The sequence below is a fragment of the Lontra canadensis genome, unplaced genomic scaffold, assembly GCF_010015895.1.
Source record: "Lontra canadensis isolate GAN:19392208 unplaced genomic scaffold, GSC_riverotter_1.0 scaffold91, whole genome shotgun sequence".
Taxonomy (NCBI): domain Eukaryota; kingdom Metazoa; phylum Chordata; class Mammalia; order Carnivora; family Mustelidae; genus Lontra; species Lontra canadensis.
The window spans coordinates 5,956,415-5,983,280 of record NW_022631085.1 but is presented as its reverse complement, the minus strand read 5'-3'; the positions used below and the strand labels follow the sequence as shown (position 1 = coordinate 5,983,280).

The 26,866-nt window shown below is 55.9% G+C and overlaps 1 protein-coding gene across 2 annotated transcripts in view; it reads left to right on the top strand.

The window, feature by feature from the left end:
• Positions 1 to 26,866, top strand: part of SNX29 (sorting nexin 29) — a 473,687-nt gene that overhangs the window by 82,612 nt on the left and 364,209 nt on the right. The gene's annotated exons all lie outside the window — the stretch shown is intronic.

Below are 26,866 nucleotides of genomic sequence, written 5' to 3'. Positions count from 1 at the left end.
TTCTTAGGGAAAGAAATTACGACTTTTTTCTCTAGCTTTTGCCTGAAATGTACATTGCCTTCAGTTATGAAGGTAGAAGCAAACCATGGAAACCATAGCAGTTTAGCAAAATGGGTGATTGTGCTTTGTGAAAGTCACAGGTGCCTGCGAGAACCATGACATGAACAAAATCTCAGAATGTTGTTTCTCCTGGACAACAGTTTTCAATGCGATAATAAAGAATTCTATGTATTTCCCTGTCACTTTGATTTTTTTACATTTTGATAGTAGAATCCATTTCCTTTGTAGTCTGGTGTGTTTTATGTGTTTTGAACTATTTTTTGAGAAGAGGCCCATGGGCCTCACTGAACTGCAGCGTGGGCCCAAACAGATGGTACAGAACAGGTGGCCCCGTCCCAGGAGGTGCACACAGTAGCCCATCGGCATGGCCCGAATCAGCCCCATGGCCTCCCCTGGCTGCTAGGGAGGCAGAGTCCTGTCCTGCTCCCCAGTAGGGTTTTCACTGCTAGGGAAGGAAGAGCGGAGTTTGGGAGCTAGCCGGCATTCTTTGAGTTGGGGACGAAGAAGGAAGTGACCAGACTCTGTAGGGTGGGCGCTGTGGGAATGATCAGTCTGTGTCTGTAATGAAAGCGTGTGGTTCGTCACGGCTGGAGTTCAGCCGTGTGGTTATCTGTAGATCGACGCATGTGGGGCACCCGGGGTAGGAGAAGTCGCTGGCTTCCAAAGTTCTGTTACTTAATATTTCTTAAAAGATTTTATTTATTTATTTACTTATTTGTCAGAGAGAGAAAGAGAGAGAGAGAGCACAAGCAGGGGGAGCGGCAGGCAGAGGCAGAGAGAGAAGCAGGCTCCCCGCTGAGCAAGGAGCCCGATACGGGACTCTATCCCAGGACTCTGGGACCATGACCTGAGCCGAAGACAGCAGCTTCACCGACTGAGCCAGCCAGGCGCCCCAGTTCTGTTACTTATTTACTGCTGTATTAGTTCTTACCCTGCAATGTGTTTTTTTTTTATTTTTTTAAGTGGGTGCACTTAAGAAAACCTGAATGCCTTTACTGGAAAAGGGAACTTTGCACGAGTATAGTAAGTGGAGAGCCACTGTGAGTTGACGGAAATGGCAGGTAGCTGAAAATTAAGACATTGGAGAGGACCCAGTATGGAGTCGGCCTAGATGTCATTGCCTGGCCCAGCTTCTGTCCGAGACCCCCTCCCATTGCTATAAGGAGAGGCGAGTGACTGAGCAGCAGCACGAGGGGCTTGGAGATATCCTAGTGCTGAACTCAGACCTTTTTCTGGGAAGAAACCAGAAGGATTGAGAACACCCAGAAGCCCTCTTGTTGGGGGTCCCTGATCCTTTCTGCCTTGTCTTTCTGTGTCTGCAGTGCTCTCTCTCTGAGTGGGTTACACCTTGTGTAGAGATCCCAGACTTTTTTCTGGCTCTCAGGTGTTTCTGTTCCAAAGAGCACCGGGTTTTGCCTTACTTAGGTTTGTCTCGTAAAGAACAGCGCCCCCGAGCTTGCGGGCTCGCACACCAGGCCTCGCCCTTGTCAGGGTGCAGGAATCTTTGGGCGCCCCAGCGGTTACGCAGCGGCATGCTTCCAGGCGGGGTTCTTGCTTCCTGGGGAGGCGCCCCCTCCTGCAGCGGACCACCATGTCTGCTTTGTCAGAGGCTCTGGGGCCTCCTGGGCCACGTTGGGCTCGAGGAAGCAGTGGACCCTGCTTCCGCCAAAATCTCCGCCATCAGCACGTAACGGATGACCACAGTGCTGATGGTGGAGATTTTGGCCATTCGTCTTGTCTGTACTCGTATATACCATCTTCCAGAATTGTCCATCTAGTTTTATTATTTGGTATCTTTGGCAAGTAGGGACCTACCCAGAGTTTGTCACATGAATCTCCAGATGTGTCACCACATCCACATCTTGACCCTTGATACTCTGTGTTAGTGGACTGTGGGTGCGATGATGCGCTGCCTGGGGCAGGGGCTGGTGGCGCCGTGTCACCTGTGTGTGCTCTGGATGAGAGACCTGGGTTCTTAGAAATTTGGGGTGGAAGGTGACTTTGATGTGTGTCCGCCTCGTCCTGCCTCTGCCTCTGTGACATCCCAGAAAAATAAGAAGAGCGAGCCTGTCTGGGGGTCCAGGGTGTCAGCTGGGGTGGCCGTGACAGTACCACAGGCCGGGAGGCCTGAGCAACAGTCTCTCGCGCAGTTTCAGAGGCTGGAGGTCCAGGTGACCTCGGCGCTGGCTCCTGGCGAGGCCGCCATCCCTGCCTGGCAGGTGGCCTTTTCTGCCTGCTTCCGCGTTCCTGGTGTGTCTTCTCTGCTTGTGAGGACCGCGGCCTGCTGAAATGCGTCCCCACCCTCAGGACCTCATTTAACCTTAATTCCCTCCGTAAAGGTCCTATCTCCAAATACAGTCCCATTGAAGGTTAGAGCTTCCCATGGGAATTTTGGCTGGCGGGGGCTGGGGGGCTCGTTTAGTCCTGGGGAGACCCGAGAATGTGTCTCAAGAGCTGTGCGACTCCGGACGAAGAATCCTATCCCAGCGCGGGAAGCACATGGGCTTTGAGTCGGGAGATGTGCGACTCTGAGAAACCCTGCAGAGCCTGGCGGAGGGGCCCCAATTCTTCTCTGCGACACAGAGAACCCTCCCTCACGCCCTGCCGGGTGCCTTCCCCGGCTGCACCCAGTCCTGGGTACGGGGGCCGCCCGGCACTGTGGTGGCACTAGAGTGGGGCTGTGTCATCCTCGGTGCTCGGGGATGACAGGCAGGTCCTCTGCCGGCATCTTTCCCCTCCTGGGGACCTCTGAAGTGGCACAGGGTGTGGTCCTGGGCTTTGTGGGTGTATGTTCTTGTCATGAAGTGCCCAAGAGAGGTTGGCGTGGCCAGGCCCACATTCCCACTCTTTCTCCGACGCCCTTTGGTAGTTAAGACCACGCAGAGCCTGTTGGGAGGAAGTAATGATTTAGCAAAGTAGTGAAGACAGTTGGCGCTCAGGAGATCACCCGTGCTTCTGCCTCTGGGCACTTGCCATTTGGGCAGGTGTGTGTGTGTCTGCGTTCGGGGTGCGCAGGGCCGTCCGGCTGCGGGGGGGACTGCAGCCCGCCTGTTGCCGTCTCGACCCGGAGGGGCAGGCTGAAGGCCGGCTGCCCAGTTCCCCAGGCTTCCCCCGGGTCTCAAACCTCTCACGGCCTGTTTCCGTATCCAGACACCAGGATGCCACAAACACCCGTTTGCCGAGAAGAGTATCTGCGTCAGAGCGAGGTGTAAGTTGTGTAAATAGCACCGCTTACCAACCTGCTTATTTGCATTCTGCTTTCTTAGCATCGTTTTCTAGCACTTTCCCCTCTTCATCTGCCTGGTCCTACTGCCGAATGGCTGTGTAATAGTCCAGTTTACTGGGGATTTGCGGGGGAGGGGATGCACCAGCCCAGTTCGATTGTTTTCTCACTGTCTTCTCTCATTATAAGGAAAAATGAGAATCAGCGCCAGGCTTGGAGAAAATTTTTTTTCTGCTCCGTGTTCCTTTGTGGTAAATTCTTGGGGTGTGGGGCGAGCAGGCCAACGGTGAGTCCCATATTCATGGATTTGTTCTCAGCTGTCTCGTGTTCCGAGGGACCGTGTTGCCAGTAGGATGACAGCTGCCAGTTTCCTTATCCTCCACCCTCCGTAGTTGCTAACATTTTTTTTTTTTTTAGTTTTTTTTAAAAGATTTTATTTATTTATTTGAGAGCGCACATAAGCATGGGGAGTGGCAGGCAGAGGGAGAAGCAGGCTCCCTGCTGCCTGACGCGGGGCTTGACCCCAAGACCCCGAGATCATGACCTGGGCAGAAGGTAGATGTTAGCCGAGTGACCCACCCAGGTGCCCAGTTGCTAGCATTTTCATGCATCTGCTACTTTGAGAGCCGGGAAAATGGCACCCAGAGGCTGGGCGGCTGTGCGCTCCCTGGAGGGGCTGTCCCCTCCAGGCCTTTAACATTTGTAACCTCCCCCCACACCCCAATTACATGGGTCGCTTATATCCTTCATTTTGGGATCTTCAGTCCTCCCAACCTCCCAACCCTGTTCTTCCTGGTGTGGAGACCACATGGGAATGGGGTACAGAGTGCTACTTGCTGCTCCTGGCGCTGGTCGCGTGGCTCAGGGACAAGAACCCCCCCCACCCCTCCGTACTTACCTTGGCCAGTGTGTTAGGCAGCAAGAAGCCAACAGCCTGCCCCGGGGAGTTGCCAGGCCAGAGGGGAGGACAGACACCGGTGACATGGACAGACTCGTGAACTTTGCTGGTACATCTCAAGGGCTAGGAAGGTGGGGCACGGAGGGGGGTGTCTCTTGGTGTGTCATTAAGACAGGTTGGTGCGGCAGAGCTGAGGGTGAGGGGTGAGGGGTTTTGGCGGTGGATGGTGACGGTGGAAGCGTGGCTGGGGAGAGTCGAGCCGAGGATGCTGGAGAGGGCCCTCCGTTGGTTCCGATCCCAGTGGGATCGAGCAGTGGGAGGCGGGGTGAGGGTCTTAAGCCAGAGTGCTGGGGCCATGGCCACTTGCTCTTATGGCAGGTCCTGCGGCTTGTCTGCTACCTCAAGTGTCCTCAGGAGCCTGCCTCCCAGTCCTTCCTGGAGGCCCCGGTGGCCCTTGCTTGCTCCAAGGCGCTTGAAGGCCTCCCTGGGCTGCACAGGCTGGGGACTCCTGAGTTGACATGGGTGTCCCTACTCCTTCAAGCTGCCAGCAGCTCCCAGGCAGTGCCCTAGGCCCCGAGCCCTTGCACCTGTCATGCAGGGGCATGCTGAGTGCTGCAGGAGAGCAGGGGGAGGACGGTTTCATGTTGGGGGGTGGTGCGACCCGGTGCAGCCACCCTGGGTCTGGCCTTGGCTCCAGGGCTTCCTGGCTGGGTTTCCCTTCTTTTTTTTTTTTTTTTTTTTTTTTGCCTCCAGACTCTCTGGGACCCTGTTCCTCATATGTAAAATGTCATATGTAAAGTAAAGACACTTACTTCTGGAGACCTTTGGGGGGGATCAGTTTGGAGCCCATTCGGCAGCCCTAAGGGTTTAAGCTGTAAACCGCAGTTAGAGCCGAGACCCCTAGGATTGTGGACCTGGTCCCTGATGTTTCCATCCTGGTCCTTGGCCCGTCCATCTTCAGGTAGCAGGTCAACTCATGAGTTCAGACCTGTCTCTGGAGCAATTCCAGTTTCCTTCAAGGAGTGCCTGGAGGAGATTAATAGTATGCTTATCTCCATAGTGTCGGCTGTTGTGACCCAGACTGTACTCATGTTATCGCTCAGTTGTCACAGCATCCCTGCAAAGTGGGTGTGTTGGCCTTGTCTTCTAGTTGGAGGAAACAGGCCGAGGGAGGCTGTGGAAGGTCTGAGTGCCAAGATGTGGTGGAGCTGGGGTTTCCTTCCTCTCCTCCTCCTCACTGTTTCTGGAAGCCCCCCCACCCTGCTTCGGGAATGATTGGCCCTCAGAGGGAAGTATTCAGGTCTGCAGAGATGTCCATCTTTTTTTTTTCTTTTTATAAGGTTTCATTTATTTATTTGGCAGAGAGACACAGAGAGAGAGGGAACACAGCTGAGGGAGTGAGAGAGGGAAAAACAGGCTCCCCACGGAGCAGGGAGCCCGATGTGGGGCTTGACCCCAGGACCCCGGGATCATGACCTGAGCTGAAGGCAGACGCTTAGTGACGGAGCCACCCAGGTGCCCCGAGATGTCCCTTCTTAAGGAAGCTTCCCTCCCCTGACCACACATCCCAAAGAGCTTGCTGGCACCACCCACTCTGTTCCTCTACGTCTGCTGGTTGCAGGTTTTCGAAACGTTCCTGACCTGAACATACAGTCTGTTTTCTGTGTCCCCACAGGATGTGAGTTCCTGGAAGATGGGTGCTTAGCTTGCTCATTCACTGCCTGCACCCAGTGCCTAAAATCCTGCCTGCCTTGGCGTTGTGGCTCAAGACATTTTAGTTGAGGGGGTGAAGGAATGATCCAGTGTTGATTCGAGTTCTAACAAGCCTGAAAACTTTTATTTATTAATTTTTAAAGTTTTTATTTTTTTACTTGTGTGAGAGAGAAAGAGCGTGTGCAAGCACAAGCAGGGGGAGCGGGAGAGGGGGAAGCAGGCTTCCCGCTGAGCAGAGAGCCTGATGCGGGGCTCGATCCCAAGACCCTGGGATCATGACCTGAGCCAAAGGCAGACGCTTAACGACTGAGCCACCCGGGTGCCCCCCACAAAGCCTGGAAACTGTTAAAACATTTTTTTAAACTTAAAACACATTTAAAAAAAAATTTTCTAAAACTTTAAAAAGCGTTCTGCAGGAATGACCCGCAAGCCAGTCCCCTGATCACCGCTACATCTCTGGCTTGGTCTATGGCATAAGCCCAGGACTGTGAGTTACACGTGGGGGCAGGGGAGCGAGTGGATCTTCTATCTGCCCCACACCAGGGAGCAGGCAGCTGGTGCTAGCAGAAGGAGCATTAGCTTGGGGATTGAAAACTTGGTGCTGACACTGGCTCTGATAGCAGTGGGTCCCTTGGTCACTCTATGCCTCAGTTTCCCCAACTTTAAAGTGGAGGAGGCCGCCCTCCAGGATTCCTGGCATTTCTGACCGTCTGTCCTGGGAAAGGGGTCATCATCCCTACATTCTCCTTTGCGACCACGAAAGAGCCAAGTCGTCGAAGTTGGGATGTTTCTCGTGTCTTGCCTGGTAAGGCTTGTTGCCGTGTCACTGCAGGCCTCTCCTTCTCTCCTAGCGGACGGCCTCCTTTGCAAACGTGTTGACTGTTGAGCTGACTTTGAATGACCTTTGGCTCAGGAAGCTAGTAAGCATAAACCTACTGATGCTGACATTTGGCCCGTAGTTTTCCTACTCCAGGCCAGGTGTTGGCCGATGCAGGAGGCATGGCCGTTTGGAGAGAGGCAGGGTGGGGTTTGTATGAGTGCCCGGATGCCTGCGGACTGCTTGGAAGAGTCGCTGTCTTACAGAGTTGGGAAGGGTGAGTTAACCTCTGTGAAAGGCAAGTGCCACTTTTGGGTTTGGATTCTGGGCGGCCAGCAGTCCTTATCTGCACTTGGTTGCCGCCAAGTTTCTCTCACCAGTGCTGCTCGTTGAGACATATACATTCTTTACGCATCCTTTATTTTCATAGTATTCTGGCGTGGGTGGTCGCAGCTGAGTTGAGTTGTGAAGGCCGCCTTTTGGGGTGGATAGAACACTGAGCTCAGGCAGACCGTCGTGTTGCTGTACACGAGCTCTGTGACCTTGGGCAAGTACTTTACCTGCTCTGACCTCGGTTTCCCAGTCCCGGAAAGGAAATGAAGTGTTAACCTGCTTACAGCATTCTTCACGAGGTCTGTGCAGCGTCTGGCTTGGAGCCCAAAGTATCTTGGTGTCGCATGTTTCCCTGGAAGCCGGCGGAGAGCTTCAGAGTCTGCAGAAGCCCTGTGATCGTGTGCAAAGTTGTTTTCGTGTGTTCGTGCTCACACATGGATCTTCCCTGGGGAGAATTCCTTTGCTTTCATCATTCTTCCTCAGAGGTTTCCGGACCTTGGGAAACAGTGAGGACCACGTGGATGCTTAGTTTGCGGTAACGGCGCATCGTGAGTCTGGGGCTGGTTATCCTTGCTGTGGGTCTTCCACGCCGATGTTCCTACCGGGTCGATCACTGTCTTCTTACCCGCCTCCCTCCACAGCTGAGCAGTGGGAGCTCGGGCACGTTATGGGGCCTGCCTGCGCCTCCGTATTCTCATCTGTAAAATGGGATGAATGATAGTCCACATCTAATAGGATTGTGAGGATGCAGTGAACTAACCCAGGACAAGTCCTGACGATACTCCATGTGAATCATACCTTGGTAAGAAAAACCGGAAAAACATGTCGTGGAGAGCACCTGGCATGTCGTACGTGTTATTGTTGTGAACCTCGCTTGAAGGTTACATTGCTGGCCGACCATCGAAGGCAGTACCTGGGCCTTGTTGAGCTGCCAGCGGGTAGACCCGATTTCCTGTTTCACTGGCACCCGCCCTGCTGCACAGGCCGAGACCGTTCCCTCTGCCTGGCTCTTACTCCTTAACATTTCCTCCTAGTTGAGAGGAGGTCAGCGTGTACCCTCTTTCTGTGAGGCTGTAAGAGTGGAAACGAGGGACAGATAGGACAGTGGTTCTCAGTGACGGGCACTTTCAGCCCCTGGAGGACATTGGGCAGCATCTGGAGACATTTTTGGGGTGTCCCACGGGGGTGGGGTGCTGCTGGCTTCACCTGGGTAGTGGCTGGGGTGCTGCTAACATCCCACCGTGCACAGGACGGCCCCACAGCAGGGGACGGCCCAGCCCCACCGGTCAGTAGTGCCGGGGTCGAGAGACTTCATAATAGGACAGGAGGAGGCAGCGGGGCTGTTTTCCAGGAACCAGATTTTATTTTAGACCTTTTTCATTTTTTTGACCACTTGCCTCCTGCTCAGCTCAGGGGATTGAACTTAAGGAGGAAGCCCAATGATACCGACGAAATGATGGACCCCAGAGAACATTTGCTCTTGGGTGTGCCTTTGGGAGCCGCCTTGTTCTGTCATCGCAGCGGGATGATTTAGGGGGGCTGGTGCATCAGAAGAGCACCTGCACAACGCGCCAGAGTACATGACAGCCGGGTCATCGTCCCCGTAGCTGCAGAGACCGTCACAGGCAGCACGTGCGGCTCCTTGGGGCCCAGTTTCCTGAGAATTCCTTCAGTTGGTACTTATTGGTATTCACGTCAGCCGCACGTTCCTTCGCTCCCGCTGTACGAAAATGAGTGTCTACTCCTGAACCGAGTTCTTTGTTGGACCGTCTGATCATTTGGGAGCTGGAAGGTGGAAGCGAGCGGCTCAGCCTTCCTTCGGGCGCAGTGCAGGAAGGGCAGCTCCGCGGCCACCAGGGGGCGCTCCGGCTCTTTCTCTGCCTTGCCTGTCCGCGCTCTCCTGCCGCTGTGGGTTGTTGCTGTCTGGGTTTTTGATGCCCAGCGCTTGGGCCCTATTTTAACGGCGAGGTGGGGGTGGTGCTGGCGGCGGGAGCAAGGGCCCTCTCTAGCTGGAGAGCACTGAGCATGCACTGAACTGTGTATCGGCTGTGAGTGCAGCGACGGTTGCCAGTGGCTTTCTGAGGCGGTGTAGGTGTCTGGCCCTGTTTCGCAAAAGGAAAATAGGCTAATTAGAAAATATTTCTTCTTTGTCATTGCTTCTCATGAAATAGGATGAATTATCTGTGGAGCTGTATTCATCATCGCAGTCCTAATCATTGCCGCCTTTTCCCTTTTTGGGGGGTTGGGGGTGGGTTGGGGAGTGGTAGGTGGTAGAGAGAGGTAAGCCCCGATGCTCAATGTGATTATTTCTTCTTGATTTCTCCTCATTTTTGATACCAAGCCGGGGCAGAGGGCAGGAAAAACATCCTTGGTTGTCAGTAGGCCTTGTTGAGCGGGTCCTTTTTTGTCCCAGCTGTTACTGGACAGGATTCTCAATGCGAGTGAGGAGGTCTGGCTCATTGCCTGGCAACACGATTCCAAATATTCCGCAGCTTGAAGAGTGCCGTAGTAACGATTCTGATTCCGAGGAGGTGGCAAAGCCCAGGGCTGGACGATTCGGTTGGAGGCAGGGAGGGGGGTGGCCAGCAGGCCGCTGCTTTGCCTGTACAACGATCCCCTTGCCCCCTTAAGCACAAGGGGTGAATCCAGCTGGTAACGGCTGTCACAAGCCCTTGCGTTGAGCGAGTTTCTTTAAAGGGGAAACGCCTCACGGAAAGTCACCTGCTGGACCTGCAGTCATGGTCTTGGTAGCTAGAATGTTCCAGATGGCATTTAGGCATGCCTCACTTCTCTGTTGATTTGTTTATTCCACTCACAAACCTTTACTGAGCGCCTCTCACACGCTGGGCACTGTTCTAAGTGCCGGGGAGTCAAAGGTGTGGGAGATCCAGCTCTGCCATGCAGAAGCTCGGTGCCTCAGTTTTCCCATCATGAAAGTACAGGTTCTAAGAGTCCCAGCACCCTGGGTTGCTGTGAGGCGTTCACGTTACGTGCTTATGGCAGTGCGTTCAGCATGTGTGAGTTCTTGTTCCGTGGACCCTGCCCACAGGAACTTGAGAATCTCTCGGAAGTAACCGTGGTGAGAAAGCCCACAAGTGAATGAGAAATGGCTGCACGGGGGACAGGAAGGCGGCTGGGTCTCGCGGGGGGATGTATTCTTTGAAGCCTCTGGGCACTGAGTGACCGCCCCAGTGCTCGTCCCTCTCCACTACCTGGAATGAGCCCCTCCGGAGCGGGAAATCCTAATCGGAGTGTCGGATCAGGTAGTCCAGCTTTGCTGCTTACCTGGAACTGGAGGGTCCTCTAGCCCAGCGCAGGGTGCTGTCCGTAGTGGACAAGCATGACTGTTTCCCTGCTGGTGCCTAGGGATAGGGGCTGCCGTCCAGGTGGACAGAGGAGGGAAGGGCCGAGGGGTGGCTGTGCGGCTTTGAGGCAGCCTTGGTGAGGGGGGAGGGCTCTCCTGGGAAAGGGTAGCCATGTGCAAAGGCTGTTGAACGGGGCGTCGAGGAGCCCCGCCTCCGAGCCCTGGCCAGCGCTGCGGGACACCCCGTGGGTCTGGAGGGCCTCTTCCCGCTGTCGGGAGGCCCTTGAGGAAGTGATGGCGATGCTACCTAGTCCTCCGTCCTCTGCCCACACGTACTCAGTCTTTGCAGGATCTCGAGGGTGGGGCTGCTGTTAGCCCACGTTATAGACGGGAAGTGACTGGCCCAGCAGGGGGAGGGGAGGGAATGACTCACCCCATGCACTTGGCCCACGTAGGCTGTGCTTCAGCTGGCCTGTGTCCCAGGGCATGTCCAGGAGTCTGTCTTTTGGGGCGACCTCCTGCTTTTGGCCGGCGTCACTCCGCTGGGAAGCTTTCCCTTACCCATCATAACCACAGGCTGCTGTGAACTCTCGGGACTTTCCAGGTCTCAGTATCGTGCTCCTGGGTCTTTTGAGCCAAATGTGATTTTTGCCCTCTTTTGGAATTTCATCCTTCTAGTCTGAGGTCTCTTGTGTTCCTGCTGGCCCCCTTCACAACGCAGTCTCCTAATTGGTTTATAGACTTCCGGCGTGGGTGCTCGTTGACCCTCAGTCAGGAATGATGGAGGCTCCTAGTGGGCTCTCAGCTGGGCCTGACAGTGGCTTGTGTCATAGTCTGTTGTCTTTCTGAGCTGGCCTGGGTTCCTTGCTCAGGGGATGCAGCCCCAGTCAGTCTTGTTTGAGGTAGCAGCTCTGTTCGACCTGTGCCACGGGAGAGCCGGGCCAGCTCAGTTAGTAGAGATGTGCCCCATTACTGGGTTTGAAGTCGGGGTGGAGGTGGCAGGTCACCGGAGCACTGGGGCCCAGAGGACACGCCAGGCCGCGGGGGCTCATGTCCTAAAAGGGGGCGAGCACCCACCCGTGAGAGCGCCTGAGCAGTGTAGGGGCGGAGTAATATGCTCTGGCTCTGGCTCATTTCTTCTTTTTCTTCCACCTCGTCTCTCTCCTGTCCTGGATCTTATGTTACCCTTATTTATTAATTTTTTAAAAAGCTTTTATTTATTTATTTGACAGAGAGAGACACAGCGAGAGTAGGAACGCAAGCCCGGGGAGTGGGAGAGGGAGAAGCAGGCTTCCGGCCGAGCCGAGAGCCCGATACGGGGCTCGATCCCAGGACTCCGGGATCATGACCTGAGCCGAAGGCAGACGCTTAATGACTGAGCCACCCAGATGCCCCTTAAATGTTACCTTTAAAGAGAACTATTAAAATTGGTGCTGTGTATGTGAATACGTCTGCATGGAAAAGCCCAGAAGATGGTAATGGGACACAGTAAAGAGCTTGCCTTCCCCCTTGCTCCCACCGCAGCCTCCTCAGCCTCCCCCAGCCCCCGGCCCCTAACCTTGGTGGGGTTCAGCCTCCGGAGGGACACACTGCTGGACTTGCTCCTGGCTGGTTCTGATGGGGGATGGACAGGGCTGGCGGAGCGTCTGCCCGTCTCTCCGACATGGTGTCGGGTTGCTCAGCAGCACCGGGCTGCCTCAGGCCCCTGTGCCCAGTCAGCTTTCAGGGGCAAGGGATGCAGTCCCTGCTCGTCCTTCCCTTAGGAGCAGCCCCCTCCCCCGGAATCCCCTTTGTGGCCTGGGGAGCGCCCGTTCTCCTTTAGGACTTTGCTTAGGAGTCACCAGACAGACAGCTGCAGATGAGAATGGTGGTCTCGTGGGCAGTAGAGCTGCCTGGAAATTTGTTTTAAAGCTGTGAGCCAAAGGACTTGCAAGGATGTCAACCCCGAGTTCACGGGTCAGGCAGAGGCCCCACAGTGCGGAGTCCTAAGTGTAGCCCATGGGTGGGTGAGCAACCGGTGGTCAGCGGGACCCCGCAGGGGGCTGGGCCGGGCTTGCCCATTGCCTCCTGTGTGACTCTGAGCGGGACGTCACCTGCCCCTCGGGGGAGCTGTGCATGAGGGGCAGAGAGACGGGGGTGGGAAGCTGGGGGCACCTCTTCCCCACGGAGGTGGTCGCTGCGAGACCCGGCATCTCTCCAGCACAGAGCCCCTGCCTTGAGAAGAGATACAGGGTTCGGGCTGTGTTTAGGTAGGCGGTTGTGGGTGGGTGACTTCCCTGAGGCTGTTTCCTCTTCTGCAAAATGGGATCAAGAATCTCTGCCTCCCAGATCTGTGGACAGCCTTCATGAGATGGAGCCTAGAGAATGGAGCCTGAGTGTGCTTGGTGACCGGCCGGGTGTCAGACCCACGGCCCCTCTCCCCGGCGGTCGGGCTGAGTTCCAGCGTGCCACGCTGTTCCCTGGCCCTTCTCTCGATGGGCACCTCCGCTTCTCCCAGAAGCCAGGAAACGGGAAGCAGCCGTAGAAATGGGGTCCATGTGTAGCAGGGAGGTTCGGTTCCGCTCCTGGGGTGATAGGCCGTAGCTCGGTATTTAGTGACCCTGACTTGGGACTTCCCGTGTGCTGGTGGTGGGGGCTTGTGGGGGGCAGAGCTGAGTGTGTGTGTATGTGTGGGGAGAGCGCCGTGGCCCAGGTGGGTTTTGACCTCTCCTGCTGAGTTTTCTGATGTATTTAGCCTGAATTCAGACCTTGGGGGAAATCAGGAGGCTTCAGGGAACAGAATCGGATGTAGCCCATCTTGGGGTGGGTTATCTCCTGCTGCTGGGTTCCTTCTGCAGAGCTCTGCAGGTCTTGGCTCCCAGTGCGGGTGGAGCCCTCCTGGCCCCTGCCAGCCCCTGCCCTCTTGTTCTCAGGCCTGCACTGGGGTCTGGGGGAGTCGCCCCAGCATCCATGCCCTTCAGGTTCAGGGCACGCTTATGGGTTGGGCTTTTCTGAGAAAGCAATCGGGATGTCCAGATGTGCCCGAGCCTCCAGGACGTGGCGCAGACGTCGTGCAGCCCACTGCTCTGTGCCCTCAGAGCCTTGCTCCTGGTGGGTTCTGATGGGGGCTCGGAGTAGAGGAGCCTGGAAACCTACCGTTACGGACCGCCGAGGCCACGGGGACTCACACGATCAAGGTTGTACTCTGAGCGCTCTGTGCGGTGGGCTCTGCTCTCGGCGTGTCCGGTTTCTTCCCCTCATCCCCGGCGGCTCTTCCCAGCAGCTCCACAAGGCCGCTGTGTCATTACCCCCATCTTACCGGTGAGCAGGAGCTGGGTGTAGGTGAGGAAGGGGCCGCCTGTCCTCGCACAGGTGGTGAGTGCTTGCTGGGAGCACCTGCGACCACGAGGGCCCGGTCCCCAGCCAGGTGTCCTGCTGCCCCTGGGTGCTTGTCGCTTATTCAGGCTTTCATTCAACATGGTAGGGGGCCGACTGCGTGCCAGGCGCTGCTCTGGGCTCGGGGGCAGGTTCCCTTGGGTGGTTCTCTGCTGTGGGGGCTCTGCTGGGCCTTGGAGGATGTCAGCAGCAGCCCTGGCCTGCCCCACTTGAGGCCAGCAGCACCTCCCCCTGGTTCTGACGGTCAGAAGTGTCTCCAGACAGTGCCAGATGTTCTGCGGGTGGGCACCCCCCACCCCAGGTGAAAACCACTGCCCTAGGGGGATAGCAGGCAACACGGAGCTTGTGTTTTAATGGAGAATTTCTGAGACCACAAACATAAATCTATTGGGAGGCTCTGTCCTCGGAAGGAAGATGCAGCTGAACAGGACCACAGATGGCCCGTGACCGGAGGGGCTCTGTGGCCTGCTGTCTGTGAGGGCCCTTCTGACGAGGGGCTTTCTGAGGAGTGGCCTGGCGCGGTGAGGAAGGGAGCCGGGAGCATGTCGAAGGAAGAGATCCAGCAGCAGGGACAGCAGGGCAGAGGCCTTGGAGTGCAAGGGTGCTGAGTGCGGCTTAGGCAGAATGAGCCGGGGCAGCGTGACCGTGGGACAGAGAGGGCGGGGGTGGCTTTTGTGGTCACTCTGCGTGGAAGGGAACTCCGGAGCAGAGGAGGGCCGTACTGGCCCCTGGGTGGAGAGTGGATGGCGGGAGGACCGGGAGGCCAAGGAGAACAGCTGGTCGGGGTCCAGGTAGCAGAGCCTATGGGCTATTTTGAAATTCAGCCCATCGATGTCATTTCCGCCCTGGGTTGAAAGCCGGGGCCCACCGCTGCCCGCTTCTCCCCACGTCTAGTCCCGTCCCTCCTAAACCGAGTGTGTGTCTCTTCATCTTTGAGCTGTTCCTTCTGCTGCTCAGGCCTCCTCTTTGACTGTGTTTCTTGAATCAGCATTTTTAGGCGAGCTCACTTAGCTTCCTGCTCGGAAGGGCAGGGATCATGTTTCCAGATCGGAGCACCCGCCGGGCTGAAGGAAGGGCCTGCTCTGTTCTCCCTCCTCCAGGCCCCTGTTGCTTTCTCTTCTCGACATCCAGTTGCTCTAAGGGGCTTTTCTGCTTCACGTTGCCTTCTGAGCCTTTCATTCCCCTCGCTTCCCTCGCGTTGTGTTTCTCTAGCTAACCACCAGATTATTGACCCCCTAATTAATTTTAATCCTTTTATATTGGCAACGTTGTTGAGTCACAGCTGCTCCTTGGTAATAATGAAAGAGGAAAGTGTCTTAATGTGTCCTTGATTCCATTTATCATCTCTCCATGGTGTTCTTGTGATCATCAAATTATCGCTTAGCCCCAGGGGCCTGTGTGATCGGGGCCCTTCTGAAATTCACGGATAAAAAGATGAACTAGGGAAAAAACAAAAAACAAAAACAGTGACCTCTGCTCACTTCAGTTTCCTGGAACTGGAAACCCGCGACCACGAGGGCCCGGTCCCCAGCCAGGTGTCCTGGGTTGGGGATGAGGCCCCAGGAAATTGGAGTGCGTTGTCTCCATCTGTGCCTGTGACTTTGTCCCGGCCCTTCTGGCAGTCAGGGGCCCGGTTTGAAGAATCAACAGTGCTTGTGGGCACGTGGACGCCAGGAGAGTCTTTTCAAGGGAGACCAGATGCCGAGATCACCCTGGCTGGAGTTCTCTGGGCCCAGGTCTTTCTAAAATGTCCCTGCCACCCATGTTTACCTGGTCGTGTGGCTTCAGAATGGCTCCAGGATTCGCTTTAGGTTGAGGCCATCACTGCTGCTGTCGAAGTGTTCTTTGTCGCACATGGAAGAGTTGACTCACCGATCACCATGAAAACTGGGAATCTGGTGCATTTTCCTGTGCCAGTCTTGGCTAAATGTAGTTGCTGGTCCTGGTCTTTCCTGCTGACTGCTGTACTCAGAGCATCCTCTGCCTTCCAGACATAGGTCCAAGCGGCAGAGTACGATGAGGAAAGGAAACTGGGAAGGATGCCAGAGGCTCGCCTTCTGCCACATCTGGGTGTCGGTGGGGAATGCCGGCCCGACTCCCGCAGGTGGGATGAACTGGCTCTGAACCCGGACCCTCTTGTGTCTGAGCCCTGCTCCTTTTTGCCAGTTCCCGGCTCATCACTGTAGGAGGGAGGTTGAGGCTGGCTTTGGGGGTTTTGGGGAAGTCAGCCTCCCTCCCCAGAGTGTTGGGAACAACACAAAGGGCAGGTTTTCCCCAGTTAGTTAAACTCAAATACAAAGTTGACTGCTCTAACAACATGACTTGAAAAGAACATTTTGGGGGAAAAAAAAAATCCATCAACATATCTTTAATGAAATTTGACCCTTTTAGTCTATTTTAGAATTTTTTCTCTTCTGAGTAACCCTGATAACTTAGGGCAGCAGATTTCTTTTTTCCCAGGTGATAGGTGAGCCATGAAAAACTCAAATACTGGTGACAAGAGCTGTCTGTCTGGGGCTCCCTGTCCCTTCTCCCCTCTCTTCCCTGAAGCCTTCAGATTCATCGCTATGGTCCTGTCACACAGATGAGTCACCGTCCCTGAAGTGACGAGATGGCTCTGGAGAGACGAGTTTGCAGAGTCCTCTCCGTCTGGATATTAGGTTCAGGTGATTGAGTTGAGAAGTTGGGCAGAAGCTGGGGCCAACCGTGTTTAACAGAGAGCTCCGCTGTGGGTGTGCTGCTCAGTCTAGCGTGTGAGGAGATGAAGAGCGACTGCTTTCCAGAGGCGGCCCTCCACCATCCCTCTGCATGAAGATAGCTCCTCTAGAGGGACGGGACTCCGTCTCCATCTAAATCACACTGGGGAGGAGGGAGAGACACAGAAGCAAGATTGCCACAGCTTAATGCGCTCTGCTCTCAGCAGGGCCCCGGGAGGTCGGGCTTCTGTAAATCTCCTCTGCTCACTCCCAGCTCGTGTGGGCTGCGGGATGGCACTGAAAGGCCACCTTGCTAATGCGTTGGTTGATTCGTCAAGAAATACATATGGTAGCACACTGGGTAGGAAGTCACCGTGGCTGCTGCGACAAAGCCCCGTGGTAACTCTGGTTTAAACCAGAGGGAATTTCGTGTCTTCCCATGTAACAGCTTGGGACCTGCTTCCCCTTTTATGTGGCTGCCCCCAGCCATGTCTCACGGGCTGCCCTTGTCCACGTGCCCGTGACATTCACCTTTCTTCCAGAGAGGGGGCATGGCTCTGCACTCCCAGCGTGCCTTCCGCGGCTAGCATGGGTCCTGTGGCTGTGTCTCACTGAAGGAGAAGGTAGGGCAGGTTTCCATTCTGAGCCATCATGTGGCCAGCTAGGGAAGAAGGGGAGAGGGGATTTGGGACAGCTGGTGCCCGCTCCAGGTGGAAGGTCCCATGTGACCATGGGACATTCCTTTGGTTGGCATTGAAAAACTTTGTCTTGAAAGAATTTAAATCTCACAAGAAATGGTAAAAAATAGTAGATGACGACCATGTGCCCTTCCCCACCACAGTGTCCCCCAGTGGTGCCATCTACGGAACCCGAGTGTGTTGTCAAAACCAGAGAACTGACGTTGCTTGTGTGATGTCACCCGTTTTTCTGGGAGCTGGTGTGTGTGTGTGTAGCGGCGACACGTGTTCTCATGTGTGTGGATCTGTGTGGCTCCCACGCAGGTGGTGCTTACCCTTCGAAGGCTGCCCGCCCCCCAGGATCAAGTCCGGGATGCTGCAGGAGCATTGGGTCCCTGCCCAGGCTTGAGCTTGGAATGTACGCAGCTCGCGGTTTGTGTTTACCGCGCGGTTCCTTCCCTTTCTGCCCCGACTTCTGCCCGTAGATTTCAAACTGGCCATCCACAGAGTGGTTTCATCAGGGTGGCACAGTGCTGGAAATATCTTTTTAATGAGTGGCCAGCATTTAGTCACTGGGCGATTTTTTTGTTTAAAAAAAAAACAAAACAAAAAAACCCAACAACAAACCAAACAACAGAACATCTCGTGACCTCGAGGCATTTTTTCCAAAGCATTCAGCTGGAGCCTAATGGTGGCTGCATGGCTGCCAGTTAGCAGTCCCGCCTAGCCCCACCTGCCCGCTCTGCTCACGCGTGCTTCCTGCCTGGCCGCAAGGCAGGTGCGTGTCCGACTGCTAACAAAAGCAGCTTCCTCTCTTACAGGGGGTCTTATCTAATTTTGGGGAGCCAGCTGCTCTTTAGTGGAAAGCCCAGCACCCCAAGACGAGGAAGTTCCTGTAAGATGAGCATTCTTACAGGGCCCAAGATTTAACCTCTTCAAGGTTCTAATTTCTTCATTTCTAAAATGGGAGTGATCTCACCTGTTTGGTTTCTTCCAGTGAATGTCAAGTTTCAGGTGCTTTGAGAATGGTGAAACTCATTCCCGTGAAGCTGGAGCTGGCACCGAGTGTGGAGCTGGGGGGAGGCTTCTGAGAGCTGCTGCTCGTGTGTTTCCAGCTGCTCCTGGTCCCGGACGACGCTCTCCCCCTGTCGCTGCTTGGGGGCGCCCCCCCCATATCAGTTTCTATGGCAGGTGGGAGATGGTGGTGTTAGGGGCCACCGGTGCTCAGTCAGTCCCGGCCCTCTTGGGGTCCCGCAGCCCCCACCCCTGCCCATGTCTCTTGCTACCCATCTTGGTATCTGAGCCCCATTAGTCTCAGAGAAGACTAGTTTTTCATCTCCTAAGGTAGAACCTGGCACAGATTTCTCCAAATGAGTGGGCTCTGCCCAGATGCCCCAGGCCGTAGGCCGTGAGTAACAGAGAGGTGGCGTTCAGGGCTGGTGCCTGCCTGCCGGGTCCAGCGGCCAGGACAGGAGGGTGTTTCCCTGAGGGACCCCGTGGGAGGGGTTGGGCTGCTTCACACACCCCTGGTTTCCAGAAGGCTTAGGAGCTGGGCTTCCGGCACGCTTACGGCCCAGGCTTTTGGAAACGTGCAGTGAGAGCTGACCGCCCTTGCTTCCGAGGAGAAGCTAGTGTGGGAGGCCGCGGCTCTGCTGTCAGGCCCGGCAGCCACACTCTGAGGTCTGCGGCTCCAGCCCCTTTACGACAGGCTGGCGGCCAAGGAAGCAGATGGTTCACACAAGGAGGCGTTTCCTCTAGGGGCCCAGGGTTTTAGTAAAATGGGACGGGCACAGGGACTCCTAAAAAGACAGACCACACACCCTCATTCTCCTCACGAGATGGTGGTTTCTCTGAGCAGAGGGGACGCGGGCACATCCAGACCTTCCTCCGCTTCTGAACCCTGCAGGGCCTTTTTCTGCACTTGGGGCAAAATCCACATTCCTGTCAGGGCCTATAAAACCCTGCTCTTTTTTCCCCAAGTTCTGTGCCTGTCGCTCGCTCTGCAGCCAGTCCCTCTGCCCTGCATGCGTGCCTGCTTGGGGGTCAGGGCAGGTGACTCGGCCCTTCTTTCCTCCTGGATGCGCCCCCCACCATCACCTTTCGGTTATCACCTTGCTTTCCCTCAGACTTGCCTGCCCACTCCCTCCTCCCAGACTAGTTCTTTCTGTTCTTTCCCTCCCCAGCCTGTTGGTGGCGACTTCCTTCTGGGCAGGTCTGAAGCTCTGTGAGGGGGACCCAGCCCACTCGGGCTAGTGTCGTAGGGGGCGCATAGCGGGGGCTCGGGAATGACTGCTCAATGAATGAATGTTGGTCTTGGGAGGGGCGGGCGCTGGACCAGGTGTGGGGTGTTGTGAGCTGCCCAGTGAGGGACCTTGGGGCCGTCTGGTCCCCAAGGAGCTGCCCTTCCTGGAGCAGGTGGCTGTGAGCGGCTTCTGGCTTGCTCTTGTTGGAGGCGCAGGGGCGGGTGAGGCAGTCAATACAAGGGTCTCTTCTACCTGGCTCTCCCCACCTCCCGTGGTTTTAGGAACTGTTGGCAGGTGTTTGGAAAGAGCCTGGATTTGGGCTCAGGGTGCTGCTCAGTTCTGTGTGGTGCTCATCGTGTGATGGCGGGCCGGCCCCTGGGCCTGGGTGTGTGCATGGGGGGGGCAGCGTCTCTCCCCCTCCCGCAGGGCCCGGGTGTGTGCATTGGGGGCAGCCCCGCCCCGGGTGCGTTTGCTGGGGGGAGTGAGCCAGCTGCTTGGTGCCCTCGGGTCATTCGTAACACCTGGTCCCTGCCTCGTGCTCTCAGGTCATTCACATAACACCCAGTCCCTTGCTCACCCCCCCTTTTTTTTTTTTTTTTTAAGATTTTTCATTTATTTATTTGACAGAAAGCACAAGTAGGCAAAGAGGCAGGGAGAGGGAGAATCAGGCTCCTCACCAAGCAGGGAGGCCCACGCAGGTCTTGATCCTAGGACCCTGGGATCACAGCCCCAGCTGACGGCAGACTCCCAACCCCCTAAGCCACCCGCGTGGCCCACCGCCCGCATTCTTAAGCCAGGAGAACGCTGGGCTTCTGGTCTGCGGTCTGAGTGCTCCATTGAGATCCCGGGTGTGCCCTTCTCTCTCGGCGTTTCTTTGGTGGCGGCGTGGCGTCCGGACTGCAGGAGTCCCGGTGAGTAACACATGGGCTCAGCATTTGGAACTCCCGATACAAAGAACGGCCAGACTGTAGGTTCAAATAGAAGGGAGCTGCGGCTGGGGGGAGGGTGGAGGTCATTCAGCCCCTGGAGGAAGTAGATGATGGAGGCGGTGGTCCTCATGTTCTGTCCCCGAGGGCCTCTGGGGAGGCGACCCCAGACCCAGTTGCACTTTTGAGAGTAGGCGAGCCTTCCTTCTTCGGCTTCTTAGGTCTTGGGTGGTGGGATTTTGGAATATAGGTGAGGTTCAGTGCCTGAGGTCCAGAGCCAATAACCAAGGAAGAATTCTTGAGATGTCTTTGGAGCAAAAGGGTAGTTTATTAAAGTGTGGGTACAGGACCCGTGGGCGGAAAAAGCTGCTGCACCGGGGTCTTGAGGAGTGGCCGATTATATACTCAGGAGCTGGGGGAGGTTAGGAGAAGGGATGTTTTCGTTTTTTAAGATTTTATTTATTTGATAGAGCGAGACAGGGAACCCAAGTAGGGGGAGTGGGAGAGGGGGAGGTGGGTTTCTCTCTGAGCAGGGAGCCTGATGTTGGGGGGGCTCAACCCCAGGACCCTGCCTGAGCCGAAGGCAGACACTTACCGACTGAACCACCCAGGCGCCAGGGAAAAGGGAGGTTTCAAAAGAGGTTTCATGGGCTAAAGGAGGACCAGCCCACAAGGTACCAGAGGCCTTGCCGTTGTCAAGTTAAGGTTGTGTTTCCCCTAGCAAGGTGTCAATATGAAGATGGTTGGGAGACCCTTGGAAGACCGTCACACATGTCTTGCCCAGGAGTCGGGGGTGGGAGGAGGATGCAGGGGCTCAGCCTCTGCTTTGTCCCCAGCTTGCCTTCTGCGCTCTCATCACTGGGGCCAAGGATTCAGCAGGAAAGGAGGCAGAGTGTTCTGGAGCTGCTTATCTCCCGTGCAAAACCCCCAGACTCCGCCGGGGGAGGAGAAGGCAGAACCTGCCCGGAGGAGGCTCTGTGAGTCTTTTCTTCCTTCCTCTTCCCTGCTCCTGTGGGGAAGGCAGCCAAAAGAAATTTGGCTGTCCAGATTTGGCTACCCCAAGGGAAGGTGGTGGTCTCTCCTCACATCCTTTAGAGGATTTGATGTGAGGTGATTCTGCCCCAGGGCAGAGTGGAGGGGGAGACGAATAGGTGGGGAGGGGGTTGGCTTTCCAGCTCCTCCTGCCCCCTGGTGTTTTCCCACAATCTCCTTTAATCCCCATAATGGCTGCAGGAGGGGCCTACTGCTCTCACCTTTTTACAGGCGAGGAAATGGCTTGAGAGGTTAAATCCCTCACCTGAGGTGACAGCAGGTAACTGATCTAAGCTCTTCTGACCCTCTACCTGGAGGGTTTTTTTTCTTCTTTGTTTTGTTTTTGTTTTTTTGGCTATGTTGCGCTGTCTCCCAGGGACACTAGTCCTTACTGAGAACCCACGATGTGTGAGTGATTGTCCCATCCTACCAAGTACTTCATCTCCCTTAGCCCCAAGGCCAGCCTACAGCCTAGGTAGTGTGATCCCCATTGTCCCAGACGGCGACTGGAAGGCTCTGAGAGCATCACTAACTCCATTCTCAGTGTTCAGCTCGGGGCTTGGGCTCCGGGTGGGGCAGATCCCGGAGAGGGCAGGGCGGCAGAGGCCACGAGGGCGTGTGTCCTTACTGAGCTCGAGGTGGGCCGGCAAGTAGAGCGCAGGGAGGCGCGTTTTCAGCGCAGGGCACTTGAGCTCCCCTGTCACCAGTGTAAGCAAGCTTCCTTCCTTCCTAGAACAGGAGGAGGTCGGGAGGTTGGTGGTCGCTAGCATGGTTCAGGGGCTCATTGCCACCATGGATTCCGGTTCTTTCTGCCCCAACCTCTTATCGTTAATAGTGTCATATTCATTTCAGGTGTATAATATTCAACCATTTCTTAGTGCTCCTTGAGATAATTGTACTCCTAACCCCCTTGATCTGCTGACCCCCTGCCCCACCTTCCCTGTGGCTACCACCAGCTCTCGGTTCCCAAGAGTCTGTCTCTTTCTCTTTCGTTTCTTAAATTCCACATGCAAATTGGTGCTTCACCTGGGAAAAGAGTGTGGAGGTTTATCGAAAAATTAAAAGAAATACCATGTGATCTACTAATTCCACGATTGGGTATTTATGCAGAGAAAATACAGACCTTAATTGGGGAGGAAAATACACACCCCCCTGTGTTGATTGCAGCATTATCTGTAACAGCCGGGAGGACAGCTGCCCCAGACTTCTTCAGTTGTTGGTTTTCGTCCCAGCGTTTGCCGCCTGGTGCTTGCGAGCTGGTTGCTGCTGCTCTGAAGAATCGCCTCATCTTGTAGAGTCCATAGGGCTTCCTGCAGGACAGGGTGTAAAGCTGAACCCGGAGGGAAAGCGCCCTCCGTCCAGGAACGCCCGAGGCCTCTGATGGTTCAGGGTTTAGTTGCGCTCTTCCAGTCTGGCTGGTTCTGGAAGTCCTCCTGCTCGTAGCTCACTGGAGTCTCCGTTACCTGCCCCGGGGACAACCTCCCTGCATTCTGCCTGCAGTTAGGGATGACCCCTTGTCGGGAGCCCTCTCGGGGCTCGGGGAGGCCTGCTTCCCCGCAGCAGCAGCCGTGGAAGAACCTGGTACTCGGGACAACGTGTTTGCGGTGTCAGGGGAGCCCATCGATGGCCGTTGCTCATCGGAGTCTTGTGTTCTGAGTGTTTCTTGTCCCTCTGCCTGTTTGGGCCTCCTTGCCTTGACTGTAAGATTTGCGAACATCCTCGTGCTTCCCCTCCCTGCTGTCCATGCGGAGGCGGCGGGTGGGCGGCTGCTTAGCGGGACCGGAGTCTCTCACCTGCGTTCGCGGAGGGCCTCCTGTCTGCTCTCCCATCAAGTCACCGCACTTCAAAGGTGGGGAAACCGAGTCCGGGCCGGTGGAAACCCCACGGCTGCGTGGGAAGTAAATGGTGCCGCTGGGACCCGGTGACAGGGAGCTCGTGTCCTGTAGAGCAGACCTCAAAGTGTCAAAGTACGGGGCGGGACAGCAGAGAGCCGCTGGACCGTCTGGTGTGAGATTGGCCCACGTCCTCTTTAGCTGTGGGCTTCTAGTTAATTGCAGATGATGTGTGTGGACTGTGCGGACTGAGAATTGGCCTGGGGGTGGAAGGAAGCTGTGCAGCTGATGTCTTAATTATTTATGGGTGTTTCACATGCAATTAATCTTCCTTGCCCTCAGTTAACCTCACCACTCCGCCGTGCGTGAGGCCAATTGCAACACATGTTGGTGCGGCTGCCCTCGGGGCCACGGCAGGCCTGGCGCTGCAGACCGGCCCAGGGCCCATTGATGCTGTCCGTATGGGGTGGTCTGGCCAAACGCAGCTAGCCGGCCAGCTGAGAGGAGCAGAGAACAGGGATGCCCGATGCTCTGTATTTGTCGGCAGGAGGCCCCTCTGCTGTTCCCGAAGAATCCCAGCCTCTCAGAGCTTGGCAGAGTCTAAAGGACCAGCCTGTTGACCAGCTTGTTATAGACGCCGACTCCGCCGTGAGATGCCTCACGCACCTTGCTCTTAAGCTGAACCAGCCGAGTACCTGGAATCCTTACTCGTTCCTTGTCCTGTCTCCCATCTTTGCTGACATCCTTTTCCTGTCCCATGTGTTTCCCGTCTCGCTGGCCACTTTGTCTCCAGTGCCAACTTGCTGTAGGTCCCAGATGGCGGCTTGTGGGGTCGGACTCCATTGGTCGCAGGTGCCGGGAACCAGCTTCAGTCTAGTAAGGGAGTGTTCCTTCTCTCTGGCCTCTGGCGGCACTGTGGCATGTGGAGACCACTGGAAGCCCAGGATCTGGTGGTCTGGCCTCCTTCCTCCTCTGCGGGGAGAAGAGAGCTGAGGAAGGGGGGGCACAGCATGTCCACAACCTCTGGCCCAGCCAACTCCAGCCAGAACCTGCTGAGGCTTTGCTTCTGAAAATCAGCGATGTTGGCCTTTTTGGGGGGCGTGTGCGTGGGGATGTAGACCAGAGCTGGTCTGGAGCCCTGGCCTCTTTCGGAGATGCGTCCTGGGCTTGGGGACCCATAGGTATCACGGGGTAGTTCTGGTTGTGGGTCTCCTTGTCACGTGGCCTGGGTTCTGGTCTGTGTCTCTTTGCTTATTGATAAAAAATGGGTTTGATTCTAGACCTCGCATCACGAGACTGTTTGGGGGGCTTACTGGAACATTTTTTACAGTGTTTCACCCAATGTCTGGTATGAGGAGGCATGCGTTCTGCTGGGTGCTGTTACTGGCAGAGCCCTGCTTGGTTTTCCCACCTGTAAGGTGGGGAGGACCCCACGAGCCCCATGAACTAGGGACGCATTCATTGCTTTAATATAGCCCAACCTTGACCTGTGCTCCAAGGTTAGCAGTGGATCCAAAATTGCCACGTGCAGGAGAAGGCTAGAACCTGGGGCCCTGTCTCCTGCGTGTCTGCTGTTCCCTTTTGGCTTGCTCCCTGTCGCCCTGAAACCCCAGGCTGCCTCTGGGGGCGCTGTGTCTCCTGTGTCCCAGCACCCACATGAACACCTGAGAGCAGGCTGGACTGGCTGATAGGAGTTGTGCGAGTGTTGGGGCACATACCCGTCACCTTTCTCTGAAGTGGCAAAGCTCCCACAAGCTTCCCCAGAGGAACCGTCGTGGTCTTTCGGGACAAAGGACCAAGCCCTCCCCATCTGGCCCGGTGGCCTTGTGATTGGGAACACAGGCTCCCAGCACCGCAGGCTTCCCAGTTGCCTGGCTGCGTGCGGGACCCCGAGCAGGTTATTTAACCTCTGAACCTTCGTTGGCGCATCTGAAAAATAGGAATGGTGACCTCTTAGACCTAGGGGGTTGTTGGGGGGCGTCTGCAAAGTTCTCTGGACAGTGGCTGGCCCCCAGTGGGAGCGTTTGAATGTTGGCATGTGCCACTGCCACATGCCAGGGCGTGTCCACCTGGGTGCCTGCTGCTGCCCAGGGTCGGCCGCTGGGTAAGCCGAGGAGTGTCTCGTGGTACTGATGACCGGGTCCCACCCCTGAAGATGCTGGGCCTGCTGGTCCTGTGGTGTAGTCATAGCTTGGTTGGGGTGTGTGTGTATGTATGTGCATTTTGTTTTGTTTTGTTTTGTTTTGGTTTTTGTTTTTCATAGCTTCCTGGGTGCTATGGTGTGTGTAGCCCAGCCAGGCTGGCACACCATTACCCCCCCCCAGTATCTGCCATCATCTGCTCTGTCCTGGGGTGGCCGAGGCCATCTTCCCTCACTGTGTGGGTGTTGCCTTACCCCGTCTAGGCTCTGCCGGGACCAGGCCCTGGAGAGTGACATCTGGGGATGGAGGCTTTGCTTTTCCCAGGGGCTGAAGCCAGGAAAGCTGCCTCTGTCAGCAGAGACTTTATTCTCCATCCACGCGCATGACTTAGCACCAGGGCAAACTCTTGGACCCATAAAAAAGCTGTGTAGGACAGAACAGAGTCAGGGGTGTCCTCTTGTCTCTTCGTTGAAGGTGGTGTGTGAATGTCATGGAGACTGACTGGATCTGGGTCACTCCCCGGCCACCGTTTTCCAGAGAGGACCTACTGTTTTCTACATGTGTGTGACCTTGCGGGAGCAGAGAATTCTGGCAGCCCTGTCTCGGGAGTAGCGGGGAGGCTGCTGTGTGTGCTACCAGCATTGTGTTCCTCAGGGTCAGAAACATCTATGGTAGGGACTGTGTTCTCCGCATCAGAGGGAGAGCGTGGTGTCTCCATTGATCGGGGCCTTGTAGGCCGCTGTGGCTTCAGGAGTCAGGCCGGTAAAAGCTCGGGCAGGGTGGGGTTCAGCGGGAGAGGACTGCTCTGTCCAGAGAGCTTCAGAGGGGTTCTAGCTGGGCCTCCTGCACAGCACAGGGCGCGGGGCAAGTGGCTCCCTTGGCGTCGTGGTAGGATGGCCCATGTTCTCATGCCCGTGTGAGCACCTTGGTAGAAGGTACGGGCACCTGGGCACCTACTGATGGCGCTGTGGGGCCGGGAAGAGCAGGTAGGCCCTGCTTCCTAAGCTTTGCATTTATCGGACACCGTCTAATTAACACCTGCATTTCACTCTTGCCTTAACACCAGGTCCTTGGCTGGTTTCTGCTGTTTCTTACTGGGCCTTTCTCTGTAGAAACACTCCAGCCCATAAGCAGGGCTGCCTGCCCGCCCAGCGGAGAGGAGCACAAGGTCCATGTGGACCACGTGGACTGTGGACCTGCCGCACCCCGCGGTCCCCCCGCTTCGGGGGTGGCCGTCTTTTGCCCCGTCCGTCTCCACTGCCTGTCTCCTCTGGAGTCTGTTTTTGAACTGGATCTGTAGTGATTTCTTGTTTTTAAGTCTACTTGCTCTGAATGAGGACGGAAGTAGGAATGGTAGGCATTGGCCATGCTGGGAGGTGAGGGCCTGGCCTTCGGTCACATACGTCTGAACCCTCCTCTGTGAGACGCGGTGAGTGTGAACTGCTCTGCGGCCTCCCCGCGGGAAAGGGGTCTGGCAGTACTCCCAAAAGTACAGTAGAATCACCCTGCGACCCCACAGTTCCCCCCCAGGTGTCTGCCCCAAAGATCTGGCAGTCGAGACCCTAACAAGTACGCGTACGCGACCGTGCGCCAGGG